Here is a 15911-nt window from a genome sequence, read left to right on the forward strand (position 1 = left end):
ATCCACTTTGAGTTGAATTTTGTTAATAGTGAGAGATAAGAATCCAGATTCATTGTTCTGCAAGTGGATACTCAATTTTTCTGGCACCATTTGCTAAAGGGAGTTTCTTTTTCTCACTGGAGTGACTGGTGCCCTTTGTCAAAAATCAGTTGACTGTATATCTTGGGGTTTATTTCTGGGGTTTCTAGTCTATTCCATTCGTCCATACATCTGTTTTTGTGCCAATACCATGTTGTTTTGATTATCACAGGTTTGTAATATATTTGGGGGTCAGGCAGTGAGATGCCTCCTACTCCACTCTTCTTGCACAATATTGCTTTGGCAATACGGGTTTTTATTATTTCAGACAAATTCTATCATTGTCTTTTCTAGATTTGTGAGGAATATCTCTGGTAATTTGAGATTATGTTAAATATGTATAGGAATTTGGGTAGAACTGCCATTTTGACTATATTCATTCTTCCAGTCTAAGAACATGAGCTGTCCTTCTAATTTTGTGTTATTTTCAATTTCTTGTTTTAGATTTTCATAGTTTTCCTTGCAGAGGTCTTTAATTTCTTTGGTTAGAGTCATTCCTAGGTATCTTATGCTTTTTGTGGTTATAGTAAATGGGATTACTTTCTTCAGTTTTATCTCCATCTGCTTGTTGTTCATATATAGAAATGCTTTAAATTGCTGTATGTTGTTCTTCAGATATACTTCATTCAGCTTGTTTATTGTATATGGGAATGCTATAGGTTTTTGGATGTTGATCTTGTATCCTGACACTTTTCTGTATTCATTTATTACTTTGCGAAGTGTTTTCATGGAAACCTTTGAGTTTTCTAAGTATACCATTATGTCATCTGCAAATAAAGATAATTTCAATTCTTCTTTGGCTATTTGAATGCCTGTTATGTTCATCTCTTTTCTGATTGCATTGGGTAGGACTTCCATCACTTTGTTGGAAAGGAGTGGACAAAGTGGACAGCCTTGCCTTGTACCAGTTTTTAGTGGAAAAGTTTTCAGCTTTTCCCTACTCAGTATGATATTAGCTATGGGTTTTTTCATAGATGGTTTTTTTGTTGTGTTGAGAAATGTCCCTTCTATGCCAATTTTGCTGAGAGTCTTAATCGTGAAGAGATGTTGTATTTTATCAATTTTTAGGTATTGATTGATATGATCATATGGTTTTTAATCTCTATTAACATGGTGTATTACATTAATGGAAAAACTTGATTTTCAGAATGGACAAAAGCAGGGAAGCAAGTGGCATAGTGGTTAAGGCACTGGATTCCCACATGGCTGACCGCAGTTTGAGCCCCAGACCTGACGGATTGAAAAATCACACTGGGTGTGTGTGCATGTGTGCCCAAAATCCCAAGAAGAGAACAGAGGTGAAGGGATTGTGGTATGGTCCTCCCCTCTGGGGAGAGGTGACTTCTTACTTTCCCTTTCTCTCTCTCCAGCAAGCACACATGCCCTTCGGGGGAAAAAAACTAAAAAGAAAAGAAAATGGACTAAAAACTTGAAAAGATAACTAATTGAAGAAGATATGTAAGGGGCCTTCAAAAAGGTCATTACAGTGATTATAAGAAAACTATAAGTTTTTTTTTGTTTTTTTTTTTTTAAAGAGAGATTTTTGCTATAGGGCACATGGTGTGCTCATTGGAAAGACAGAGAGAAAGAAAACAAGAAATCAATCCCCAGGGAGTTGGCCATGCCACAATCCCTTTTCCATTCTCTTCTCAGGATTTTGGGCACACAGGCATGCACATACTCAACTAGATGGGAGTCCAGCGACATAACCATTATGCCATCTGCTGGCCCCAAACTACGGATTTCAATATTTCTTGCACCAAAATAAACTCATACTTTAATTCCACATTTTTTCTTTTTTTTTTTAAGTTTTTTTTTTTTTTTTTTTTTTTTTTTTTTTTTTTTTTTTTTTTGCCAAAGGGCACATGTACTCAATTGAGAGAAACAGAGACAGAGAGAGGGAAAGTGAGAAATCACCCCATCCCCAGGGGATGGCCATGCCATAATCCCTTCTTATCCATTCTCTTCTGGGATTTTGGACACACATGCACCTGCGCCCAGCATGATTTTCAAGCAGCTGGATCTGATACTCGCACTGCAGTCAGTCATGACAAATCCAGCACTGTAACCACTATGTCACCTGCTGGCCCCTAACTCCAATTTTCCACAAACGTTTTGAAGTATACGCATACTAACAGCAAATAAGCATGTGAAAAGATGTTTAACATTAAACGTCATCAGGGAGTTGCAAATTAAAACAATTGAAATCCTACCATACATCTATTTGAGTAGTCAAGAAGCAATAAGAACTCTCATTTGTTGGTTGGTGAGAATGTAAAATGGTACCTCCATTTTGGAAGAGTTTTTTTTCTTTTTTACAAAATTAAATATGTTCTTACAATATAATTCATCAACTGTGTTCCCTGTTATTTACCTAATGAATTGAAAAGTTCATGTCTGCGCAAAAACCTGCACAAGGGTGTTTATAGCAGATTTATTTATAACTGCCAAAATTTGGAAGCTATGAAGACATCTCACAGTAGGTGAATGGATAAACTGTAGTACATACAGACAATGTGATATTATTCAGTGCTAAAAAGAAATGAGCTATCAAGCTGTGAAGAGACATGGAGAAAAGTTAAATGCATATTACTAAGTGGGAGAAGCCAATCTGGAAGACTATGCATTACAGGATTCCAACTATATGACATTCTGGAAAAGATAAAACTTACACACAATCAAAAGATCAGTGGTTTCCAGGGCTGGGAAGGGGGTTAGGGAAGAATGAACTTACAGAGCATAGTGGAATTTCAGGGGCAGTAAAAACCTGTGTATGATACTACAATGGTGGATATATGTCATTACACACTGTCAAAACCCATGGAATGTACAACACCAAGTCTGAACCCTAAGGTAAACTATGAGCTTGAATGAGAATGATGTGTCAATGTAGGTTCATCAGCAGTAACAAATGCACCTCTGTGGTGAGGGTATCCATGGTGCAGGAGGTGGTGCACGTGCAGGAATGGGGATAGAGTAGGACTCTGCAGTATCCAACTGTGCTGTGAACCTAAGACTGCAAAATAAAGATGAACTTTTTAAAAGAATTATTTAATTTTATTATTATCACTTTGCTATGGGGCGTGTGTTCTTACCAGAGAGAGAACAAAAGTGAGAAAGCAAGCTGCCAGTTCTGAGACTCAGACAGTGGATAAGTCCAGCATCCCAACCACCATACCACCTACTGGCCCCAAGATGATTAATTTTTTTAAAAATATATTTTTCTACCAAAACTCACAGAGTCTTTGAATTCTACTCCTAGATTCTTTGGGTGGTGGATACCCAATTTAAGAACCTCTATACAGAAAAACACACACACAAGATCTAATTCTTTTTTTTTTTTTTAATTTTGGAGAGGTTTTTTTGCTATAGGGCATGTGCGCTTGCCAGAAAGACAGAGACAGAGAGACAGAAAGCGAGAAATCACCCCCCCTCCTCCGGGGGATGGCCATGCTGCAATCCCTTCTCCATTTTCCTCTCGGGATCTTGGGCATGCACGCATATGTGCCCGGCATGAGTTCAAGCCACCAGGTCCGGGACTTGAACTGCAGTTGACTACGTGGGAGTCCAGAGACATAGCCATTACACCAACTGCTGGTCCCAGGACCTAATTATTGAAATGCAAGTTATTTAGAATTTCTAGCTTTCTTAGTGTTACCAGTCACAGTTCTGTTACAGGAAATGGTAATTTCTCTAAGTGTTTTAAGCAGAAAATAATTTAATATGGAGAAGTTTGGTCTTACAAAATTGTTAGAAAGCCAAAGGAATAGGCTTTAGATTAAAAAGGAATGGCTCACAAAACACCACAGAACCAGCCACTAAGAGGGCCACTACCTCAGGCTAAAAGCAGCTTTACAAAAACCAAATGCTTTGGCAACTGAGGAACAACAGTTGCTCCAGCACAAGATGGCCTCCACCTTTCTTCCACCTTTCAGATCTCAGCATGCATCTGATTGGTGGACTCTAAATCAACCAGAATGTCACTGCAAGGAAGTCTGAGAAATGTAGTTTTTAGCTTTCCATCCTCTGTTGGAGAGGAAGTGACCCCAGAAGAGGCTGAGTCCCACCCTACCATAACTATCATACATTCTAACTTAATTATAAAACAGGTTTTATTGCTTCATTTATGTGCAGACACCATTCGCCAAGGTCCATGAATACAGTATACTTGTCAGAACTTTAGGCTGATTTGTGCCCATCACTGTGAAGATTGAGAGAGGTTTGTTTTCTTTTTCTTTTCTTTTTTTTTTTTTTTTTTTTTTTTTGCTATAGGGCGTGTGCACTCTCCAGACAGACAGAGACAGAGAGACAAAAAGCAAGAAATCATCCCCCAGGGGAGATGGCCACACCGCAATCCCTTCTCCTCCATTCTCCTCTCGAATTCTTGGGCATGCACGCACACATGCCTGGCGTGAGTTTAAGCATCTGGGTCCGGGACTCAAACCTCAGCCGACTACATGGGAGTCCAGCAACATAACCATTACTCTAACTGCTCGTCCCAAGATTGAGATTTGGAGAAGAGCCTGGGACAGGCACATCTCATGAAAGCCCTATTCTCACTAAATCCTTTTTTTTTTTTAAAGAGAGATTTTGCTTGTACTTGTACTTGCTGGAGAGACACAGAGAGAAAGAAAGCAAGAAATCATTCCCCAGGAGGGGATGATCATGCCACAATCCCTTTTCTTCTATTCTCCTCTAGGGACTTTGGGAACACACGCACATGTGCCTGATGTGTGTTTCAAGCTGCCAGGTCCAGGACTCGAACTGCAATAGATTACCTGGGAGTCCAGTGACGTAACCATATGCCATCTGCTGGTCCCTGAAGCCCCTTTCTTACAACCCCCTCCTTTGTTCTATCCTCCAGATATCCTTCTAGATGGAGTTTCTCAAACTCAGCATTTAGGGACAAATGATTCTTTGCTGGAGGTTGTCCTGTACTGTGGGATATTTAGTAGCATCCCTGGTCTCTACCCACAATATTGGTGGCGCAATCTCCTAAGGCATAACAGTCTCAGATGTCTCCAGACACAGTCACATGTCCCTGGAGGATGACTGTCCCCAGTTGAGAGCCATTGCACTACAAAATTGTGTGTCAGCTGTTAACCCAGTGGTAGCAGCCACTATCTGCTGTGGCAATCGTCAATTCAATAGAAGACTATTCTACAGCACATATCAAAATGACATCTCATTTCCTTAATGTTCTATTAACCTCCTATTAATAATACAGAGAGACATTAACAAATCAAGAGGAAATCTCATTCCAGCTATGGAAGAGAACATTTTTCCATTGTTCACAATATTAATCAACAGAAATTAGGCAACACTTTTCCATCAAAATGATACCGATTACACTTACCACTCTGTTAAATGCCTGCAAATTGCTTTTGTGACATTTAAGTATTTAGATGGCTCATTGCAAGTTAATAACTTATTATCACTGAGAAGAGAAACTGAAAAATGTTCTATCATTTCCTAGAGAAAGCTTACCATCTCCTGTCCTAGATAGCTTTTTTCCCTTTTTAAAACTTATATATACAAAATTTCAAACAGATACATAAATAAAAGAGTATAATGAACTCTCAAATACTCCAAAACACCCATCTTCAACCATTATCAATCCAGGTCAACTTCATATCATTCATACTCCCCTATAAACAGGTCTAGTCTATTCTAAGCTAGTTATTTTGCCCACAAATATAGGTAATTTTTAAAATTTTAACTTATTTTACACATTCAATCGCTGTACCTCACTAAAGCTGGTAAAATAAATTTCCCCAACATGAATATACTTCACACCAGCTCAGATGAAGATACCATACACGTTCTCATCAACAGGCAATCTTTTAAAAAAAGATTAAAGACCTGTTTGATGAAAATAGTTTTGGCTGAAATTGTGTCTAGAGTCTGGGCTGGATGACATCAGGATTTCTATACCAACTCTGCAAACAGGAAATCTCAAGTTATTATAGCATCATCCATTATCATATATAAATGTGATCTGTAATTTTACTTTAAAATACAACATAACTATGAACAATTTCTTCCTCATTTTCTGTTTGCAGACTGCTTTCTAATGTTCTTTACCTTTATCTACTCATTGCGAAGAAGAATTTCAGTGGCCAGATCAAAAATAAAAAAATTTTCTTGTCGTAGCTTTTCTAATTGTGCCTTCCAGAATATCACATTACTTTGCCTCCACTTCAATTTCTTAATTTGCTTTTGTCTAGCATTTTACCATTTTCAAAGACCTTCCTTTTACATTTTCATGTCTGATGTCCCCTCAATTCCATCAGACCAGCATCACTGCTTCCATTTTAAACATTAAAAAAAAAAAAATCTCAGGAAGTAAAAGTCATTGGCTCAGGATCAAATGGTATTGGATTGTTTTAGATGGACTCAGACTTCAGGCATATTGTACCTGAAGGACCAGGTGAAAAGGGTTAAAAATTGGCCTGGGGAGTTAAGGAGGGAAAGGAGGTCACTGTGGGGGTCATTGGCATGTGGTTTTGACTGAAGCTGAGGTGGATTTGCGGCAGGAAGACCCTGTCAGGGTGCCTGTAGAGAAAATCTATGGCAGGGTGGGGAGCAAGGCTAATGAAGCAGAGGCAGGAAGCTCACAAAATGCTCACAAGCTGTTTTTGTGAGACCTTCATCAGAGAGGCCAGTTCCCAAGAGAAGGCAGTTCTGACTCCTCTTTAGTGACCTTAAAGAAAAGACAGAGGCTCTAACATCACAGGGTGAAAAAATAAAACTCAGAGGAATGTGGAGATCTGTTCTCCTGGAGAACTTCAGTTCACTCTTCCGTCTGATGGTCCCTGTTAGTAGGGACCCTTAAAGGCAGGTGAGTCGACCAGGTGCCCTGAAGCTGCTCCGTCCTCCCTCTGTGTATGTGTCAGAGGGTGGCCTTTAATAATGATGATTCTGTGATAGAGACATAGCTATCCCCTCACTTTGGAGATTGAAGAACTATGAGTGTCTTCAATAGAACAAGAACCCCTTGACACATCAGAACTGCAGGAGGACTGACTCTTCACAATTGCCATTTTAGGTATGGAATGTTGGTCAGAGAACAGAGTACCTCGATACTTCATACTCTGCCCCACCAGGGGCTTCTCTGTGTAAAATCCTTTCTTGCTAGGAGGCAGAATGCGCAGACTGACAGATAGTTGACTTGGATGTAGGTCACAACTCTACCTCATATCTCTAAAAGGAGTTCCAGAAGGACCTTAATGAAATTATTGAATCTCCTTTATTATTTATTTTTCTTTAGAGATTTTCACCGTAGGGCACATTCACTCACCAGAGAGACAGAAAATGAGAAATCCCCCCCCGCAACCCCCAGCAGGGGTGGCCATGCCACAATCTCCTCTCCTCCATTCTCCTCTCAGGATTTTGGGCACACACACATACATGCCCAGTGTGAATTTTAAGCTGCTGGGTCTAGGACTCAAACTGTATTTGACTACGTGGGAGTCCAACGATGTAACCATTATGCCACCTGCTGGTCCTGAATCTCTTTTATAGAAGAGACTACTCTGGTGGCTAAGTGCAGTCGTGCCAGCGGTAAGAGGATGGATTGCTAATGATGACATTGGTTCACATCATCAGCTTGCTGATGGATCCTACTGAGGATGTCAAATGTAATTCCTAAAAGAACTTAAAAAGGGACTAGCAGGTGGTGTAATGGTTACCCTGTGGGACTCTCACATAGTTGGCTGCTGTTCAAGTCCTGGACCTGGTGGCTTTAAACTCACACTAGGCATGTGTGCATAAGTACCCAAGATCCTGAGAGAAGAATGGAAGAGAAGGGATTGAAGCATGGCCATGCCCCCTGGGAGGAGGGTGATTTCTTGCTTTCTGCCACTCTCTGTCTCTCCGGCACATTCGCATGCCCTATAGCAAAAATCTCTCTTAAAATAAGAAAAAATAACTGAAAGAAAACTTAACAGAAAACTGCTGAGAAAGAGAGATCATTTTAGGGGCTGGACAATGGTGTAGAGGTAAGACAACACTCTGAAATGGTAATCTACATGGTAAGGTTCCAGGTTTGCATCTGGAGACCTCCCTGAATGCACTAGGTGTGTACATGCTCACAACCTAGGGGCTGGCTGAAGCTGGGGTGGATTTGCGGCAGAAAGACCCTGTCAGGGTGCTCGTCTCTCCCTCTCGTGTTCTCTTTATCAAAGAAGGAAGGGAACGAGGGAGAGGAGAAAAAAGAAATCACTTCATGTTTTCTTTCTTTCCTTTTGTTATTTTTATTGTATTTTCTCTTGCGCCTAAACTCCTTCTTCCCAAGATCTTGGCTTTCCAAGTTTTCTAAGAGGGAAGAAAGTTTGGGTTTGGTATAAGCAAGAGTTGAAAATGGTTCTTGCTGGCAACTTCACATGTTTGGGCCCCAGCTGTCCTAAGAGCCTCCTCTAAACTCTATGTATGTCTATATTGTTTTATTTGAATGGTGTTGCCATGCCATTTACTTGGCTGTGTCTTAACATGCTGAGGCCCAGGGTGTGCACACCTGCATTCCTTGACAACTCCCAAATGCCCCAGCATGCTTTGAGGTTAGGAGAAATTAGTTACTTGGCAATGCTTATTTCTCACAGACCTCGGGGGCCTCAGAAGTCCTTTGTCCATGGCAGTTCCTTTTCTGGATTGTATATATAGTTTGAGATTAATAGAACCTATACATCTTGTTAGTGCTTTTAAAGCACAGATTGAATTTCACCTGAAAGTAAATTGAAAAAGTTTCTGCTCCAGATGATTCCTAATGGGGTCCATGGGATGTGGTTTATTGGCCTCAGCAGGTTCAGCATATTCACTGAGAAATGAGACACAACTCCCTTGTTCTGTGACAGAGTATGTATTAGGGAATTAACTCCTAAGCTTTCATATTGCTATTCTTTATTTGCATAGTGATCACAATCATTTCTAAAAGAGATCTTTGTTAAGTCAAAAAGAGCCTTTTTGCCATTTTGTAGCATAAATGACCTAGCTTCTCTTAAGAAGTCAATGGCTTTAAAAAAAAAAAAGGATTATTATTGTATAAAGGAAACTCAAGAGCTGTAACAACCAATTCAATATATGGGTCTTATTTGAATCACGATTTGTACAAACCGAACATTTAAAAAAGGAGCAGTCAGTGGCATGGTATTAAGGCAGCTGGATCCCACATGGCCGGTAGTGTGGTTCGAGTCCTGGTTTTGAAGGACACACCAGGCACATGTGCATAATGCCCAAAAGCCTAAGAGGAAAACGGAGGAGAAGGGATTGCAGCATGGCCATCCCTCCTGGGGAGTGCTTTCTCACCTCCCACTCCGCCCCCGTCATTGGCAAGTGCACTTGCCCTATGGGCACACATACATGCATATATATGTAAATATAGATATAGATAAACAGATACACATATCTGTGAGGCAGTTGTACTACTGAATACTGAGCAATTATTCTTTTTAAATTGATAATAGAATGGTGGTTGCACTTTTTTCAAAAGTCCTACAGCATACTAAAGCATTTCTAGCTGATATCTGGGATTTCCTTAAACATACAGCAGTGAAGGGCCAGAAGGTGGTGTGGACTCCCGTATGACCAACTGTGGTTTGAGTCCCAGACCTGACGGCTTGCTTTCTCACTTTCTCTCTCTCTGCCCCTCTCTGGTGGATGGAAGGAAGGAAGGGAGGGAGGAAGGGAGTTACATAAAATAATTCTTAAAAAAAAGAAATACAGCAGTAAGGGGCTGGTAGGCGTGGTGGTTGAGTGTGCTGGACTCCCATATGGCTGACCGTGGTTCGCATCCTGGACCTAGCAGCTTCCATTCTCACTCCCTGCCATTCTGTCCCACTCTGGTAAAATTAAACAAAGTTAAATAAAATAATTCTTAAAAAAATATATACAGCAGTGAAGAGACTAAGAGCGCAAGTGGAGAGGGGAACATGCTGGCCACCAAGAGGAAATGGCATGGTGGCTTGGGGGTGCAGGAGAAGCTGAAAAGGAAAAAGAGAGATGCTGGGATACCAGCAAAACACCACCTCATGGCAGAAGAGGTGGAGGATGAAGAGAGAGACAGTATCCCAGGTCCCATTTTCAAGATCAAGTGGAAAACTAAGGAATGAATTCTCATCTTTTCTCCCAGAGGACTAAATTTTTGTAACTTTATTTATTTATTTATTTATTTATTTTAATTTGACCAGAGAGACACAGAGCGCATGCACGACAGAGAGAGAAGGAAAGTGAGAAAGCAAGCAGCCTGGTTCGGGAGTTGAACCATGGTCAGCCATGTGGGAGTTCAGTGCCCTTAACCACCATGCCACCCACCAGCCCCCAAAGGAATATATTTTAGAACTAGACATTTAATGCAGCACTTGAGGATGCTGATGCATCATTCTAAAGCAGATACTAAAATGGATCATAAACATACAATATTTGTGATTAATAAGGTCTGTGAAATGAAAAACTGCAATAAATGCATCTGTTTTGAAGTTAAGAAAAAAACAAGATCTCTATATGTGGCTTTCAAATTCCCCTCATGGACCATCTGCTAAATTCCTTGTTTAAAATACTTATATTCTAGTTGAACTAAAGTTGACCAGAAGCTGTTTAAAAGGTTCTCAGCCTCCTTTGTCTCTCTCGCTCTCTCTCTCGTTTTTTTTGTTTGTTTGTTTTGTTTTGTTTTTTGAGAGGTTTTTGCTATAGGGGGCATGCGCTTGCCAGAAGGACAGAGAGAGACAGGAAGCGAGAAATCACCCCCCCGGGGGGATAGCCATGCCGCAATCCCTTCTCCTCCATTCTCCTCTCAGGATCTTGGACACGTACGCACACGCGCCCAGCTCGAGTTTAAACCACCAGGTCTGGGACTCTAACAAGGGTTGACTACATGCGAGTCCAGTGACATAGCCATTATGCCAACTGCTGACCCTCTCCTTTGTCTTCTGATCCTGCTTTTGATGAATTGTCACATCATGCTCTATTAAAAGAACTCCTAATTCAGATTTTAGTACCATGGTATCATCCCAAAAGTCAACCATTTGTGGAGCATGTGTTTACTTTCACCGTTTTGGATAACAGGAGACGGTTTCGGAACTTTCAGATCATAGAAGATGCTGTTCTTGTAGAAGTAGGACCTAATTTTGCCCTAAACCTCATAAAGATTTTCCAGGGATGTTTCAGAGGACCAACTTTGTATGAAAATCCTCAGTAGTAGTCACCAAACAGGCACTGGTGTATCAAAGACTCATCACAGCTGTAAAATACAAAGAGAAACAGTACGTGAAGATGCGCAGAGGTGAGAAATAAAGAACCAAAGACTATTCTTCCACATGATCCCAATGAAGATGTTTCTGCTAGACCAGCTGAGGCAAAACCAGTAGAAATTCAGTGGGTAAAAACCAGAGCCCAAACCTGATTTGAAAGAAAGAAAAGGATTCACAAAAGGGATAGTAAAATGAAACAGAAGATGATCAGTAGGAATCCAAAACAAATCAGTGAGTATTTATTCTGTATTCAATGTATAAATAATTTTATCTTCCAGGGCTATCTTATGTTTAATTTGACATTAGTGCAGCATTAAAAAAAAAAAAAAAGAAAAATCTTAAAATTAAAAAAAAACACTTATATTAGTGTTTTTTCTTTTTCTAAATATCACCAGAACTCAAAAAAAGAAAAAAAAATAGCAGTGAAAAATCGTTGAGGAAGGGCCAGTGGACAGATGAAACAAGAGAATCAAAATGTTAGAAACTGCTGTAGGTAGTTGGTGATGGCTATGTGGAAGTACTCTATATTAATCTGTGTTTGGAAAATTCCATAATAAAAATATTTTTTTAAAGAGAGTCCTTTGCTGGGTAGAGAAGGGAAACAGGAACTGGTAATATCACATCAGCTGATATGAAGACCAAGATTTGGAGTCCTCTTTCTTTGATGCTAACATTCCACTTTAAAAATCCTAAAATAGGTGTTTTTTTTACAAAGTGAAAGATGTTTGGGGTATTAACCACACTTTATTCACCTTTCTAACGCCCTTGGTGCTACAAAAATGTTCCTTAAATTTAGTTCCTGTGTTTTTGTTTTTAGGGGTATAGATATATATGACAGTAACGTGTTTGTGATGAGTGGATCTTTGGTGAACTATCTCATGATCTCTAGTACTCTATGTCCTGAAATCTACTTTGCCTGATGTCAATATAGTTATACAAGCTTTATCATACTTAGTGTTGTTGTTTTTTGTTTTTTTTTTTCTCTAAGAGAGATTTTCACTATAGGGTGTGTGCGCTCTCCAGAGAGACAGAAAGCAAAAAAATCACCTCCCAGAGGGGATGGTCACACCACAATCCCTTCTTTTTCATTCTCCTCTCAGGAGTTTGGACGTGCACACACAGATACCCAGCATGAGTTTTAAGACTCCTGGTCTAGGACTCGAACTGCAGTTGACTACGTGGGACTCCAGTGATGTAACCATTACACCATCTGCTGGTCCCTATACTTAGTGTTTTTGCGTGGTACATCTGTATACTTTTTTGTTTTTGCTTTCAATCCATTTGTATCTGCATATTTAAAGTCCATTTCTTATAAAGGCCATATATTAGGTCATTGGGAAAGTCATGATGTGTTTTTCTTTTCTTATTATTATTTTATATATTCAATCACTATACATCAGTCAAAATGTGTTCTTCGATGTAAAAATGCATCAGGACTTTCCTGACGACCCAATGCATAAATGCTGATTGTATCCAGTTTGATAATCTCTGTCCATTTATATTGTTTAGTCTATTCATAGTTAATGGTTGGGTTTAGTCTACCATCTTTCAAGTTGTTTTCTATTTGTCTCATCTGTTATTTGTCCTTTGTTCCTGCCTTAATAGAAAAACAGGATACATAGCAAGGAAAGTATAGATAAATGTAGAATTCTAGGAGGTATTATTATACCGCATTCATTGAAAATAGCGCTCCCCAGGGCACAAGTCCAACACATCATGAACAAGGCACCCTAGAGTCATTATATCAGCTCTGCCGGTCACCACCCCTCACAGTAAAGGCCACTATTGCCTGCCATCTTTAGCCCATTCTTGGCCTACCTGAAAAATATATAAATGGCTTTAAACACCTGGCTTTAGTATCTCATCTAACAGTATCTATAGAGTTAAGCCAGTTTCTTAGTCCCAGGATTACTTATACACAATCCAGTACATGGAGTAGAGACCAGCCCATTATCACTAAATCCCAGCTGTCTTTGTACTCTACCTGTGTATTCCTGTCCATGTCATGGATCTAGCTGTTTCCATGTAACCTGGTACCCTAGTTTCTTTTTTCTTTTCTTTTCTTTTTTTTTTTTGAGAGGTTTTTTCACTATAGGGCGCATGTGCTCGCCAGACAGACAGAGAGAGACATAGAGACAGAAAGCGAGAAATCACCCCCCAGGAGGGATGGTCACGCCACAATCCCTTCTCCTTCATTCTCCTCTCGGGATCTTGGGCACACACACACATGCGCCCGGCGTGAGTTTTAAGCCACTGGGTCCGGGACGCAAACCGCGGTCAACTATGTGGGAGTCCAGCGACATAGCCATTACACTAACTGCTGCTTCCCATGGTACCCTTAGTTTCCACCCAGAACTTGAACAGTATCCTGCACTTCACCAGGTGGCCAACTGTCTTCTGCTGCTGACCAACATCTCCTCTTGGGCAAAGCACCTCAATACCCTACTGTACCTATAGATTCTGCTACTGTGGTCTAGAAAAGCCTGTTCCACTGAGTGAGCTGACCATGTGGAAGTTCCTAGTTCTTTTTTCAATTGCTCTTTCTTCCCTCATACACAAAGGTTGAGCTGTAAAAAGCAGGTTAGGCCATCCCTTAAGCACAGTACTCAGTTCTGAGACCCATAGTAGGATGGATGAGAGAATTTCTTGAGACATGGAGTCAGATCATGTGGTACCTGGAAAAATATCATGTGAGAAGTGGTCCAGGGAGCTGAGGCTGTTCACCCTGGGATAGAGAGGGCTTAGAGAAGACCTGATGCTGTGTACAAACCTACGGCATGCTGCCTTGGAAAAGAGGAAATCATTATGTATGACTCCATAGGCAAGAGTTAAAATCATGTGTGTTATATTCTGTTATTAATGTAAAATACAGTGGTGGGTTTACCTCTGGGAAAGACTGTTGTACTTTATAAAGAGAAAAAAATAGAAAATGGATTGAATGCCAGGCGTGGTTGGGTATCCTGGCGCGTGGGTATGCAGGCAGAGGCAGCCTTGCCCTTGTTGGAGGAGGGAGTGGCAGAGGTTTGCTTCCACTGGGTGAAAGTTCCCTACAGATCTGTGTTTCGGAATTGTTTTAGATGAATAGTGGTCCACAAAGGAATTTAAAGAAAAGAAATGGAGATCTTGATTATTTTTGGCTAAGACTGGTTACCTATTGAATAGAGTCAAAGAGGCAAAGAGTACAACCCAGTTTGGGGACTTCAACAATGTTTCCACTGGGAAATTTCTCAGCACCTCTGATGCACATTCCTTTCCCCAGAATCCCCTCCCCGCCACCTGCTTTCTGATGGGGATCCACCAGTCTCACTTGCTTTTTGCTCTCTAGCTAGGCTCTCCTGAGACTGTGTGCTTTATTCGGACGTCTCTGCTTCTCAAATCTGCCTTCATGCCTGAACAGTGCTGGTCTCCTTCTGCACACAGAAACTTCTGGGGTTTTGTTGTTTTAATTTTTGCCAGATAGCATGGGTGCTTGCAAGAAAAACAGGCATGGGAGAGAGACAGGAGAAGAGAAAGCATTCTCCTGTCCCCCATAGGGCATGGTCACACCGCAATCCCCTTCTCCTTCATTTGTCCCCCCCATTTTGGGATTTTGGGTACATATGCGCCTAGCATGTCTCTCAAGCTGGTCACACCGCAATCCCCTTCTCCTTCATTTCTCCCCCCATGTTGGGATTTCGGGCACACATGCGCCTAGCATGTCTCTCAAGTCGCTGGGTCTGAGACTTTAGTTGTAGGGTAGGCTATGTGACCTTAACCACCAGGCCCCAGAGGCAGCCCAGCTTTCGAAACATGAAGCTACATCTGCAGTACAGTGCTGGCTGATCACTACTGCCACACCCAGTTCTCACTATTCCTTTTTATTCTCCTCTACTGTCCCCCAATCTCTTGAGACCCAAGTTGACCACATATTTTCAAAAGGCTCAAACACATTCATATGCACACACAGAACATGACTAAAAAGTGAGCTGCAACATGGGTACTTAAGTTTGAAAGCCCATGTCCCCATCATGACATGCAGAGTAAAAAGTCAGGGATGTTTAGGGTTCCATAGAAAAGCAGCGGGTTAGGAGGTAGGAAATGCATTTTAACCTCAGGCCCCCCATGGAGATCACACCTGACCGTTCCACTTAGGCTATTCTCAGATTCATCAGGGTTTAGATATTCTTAGACTGCGTGAAACGTGACGGATTGGCTGCCATGGCAACACAGCTATAAATTCCATTTTGGCAACAAATTTTTACTTCAGAAGGCATTCTAGGATTTCTCTTTCAACCCACAGGCATAAAATTTCCTAAAACATAACAGAAGAATGTAATGAGCTGCTTTCTGCTCAAAAGTGGTTGCAGCATACCAGTGCAATGATCTTTGTGCTTTAAGGCACGTCTACGGCAAGGTGGGTCAAAGACAAACTTGTGAATACCCAATTCTTCCTCTCCTTATGGCTTTCTGATATCTAGAAAGATCCTAAAAATTGAGAGCTTCATTTATAAGGTTGCAATGGCTTATACTAATGATAGCAGGTGCTTAAAGCAGAAATTGAGGCCATGATGATTCTGTAGCGTCTGAAACCAGTCTCATTCTAGGCACGAC

The 15911-nt window shown here is 40.8% G+C and overlaps 1 protein-coding gene and 1 pseudogene across 1 annotated transcript in view; both read left to right on the forward strand.

The window, feature by feature from the left end:
- CCDC3 (coiled-coil domain containing 3) overlaps positions 1-15911 on the forward strand; it is a 198956-nt gene that overhangs the window by 116526 nt on the left and 66519 nt on the right. The window lies entirely within an intron of this gene.
- On the forward strand, positions 9935-12241 carry LOC102474091 (ribosome biogenesis protein BRX1 homolog; annotated as a pseudogene).

The sequence above is a fragment of the Tupaia chinensis genome, unplaced genomic scaffold, assembly GCF_000334495.1.
Source record: "Tupaia chinensis unplaced genomic scaffold, TupChi_1.0 Scaffold000275_1, whole genome shotgun sequence".
In the NCBI taxonomy this organism is placed as follows: Eukaryota; Metazoa; Chordata; class Mammalia; order Scandentia; family Tupaiidae; genus Tupaia; species Tupaia belangeri.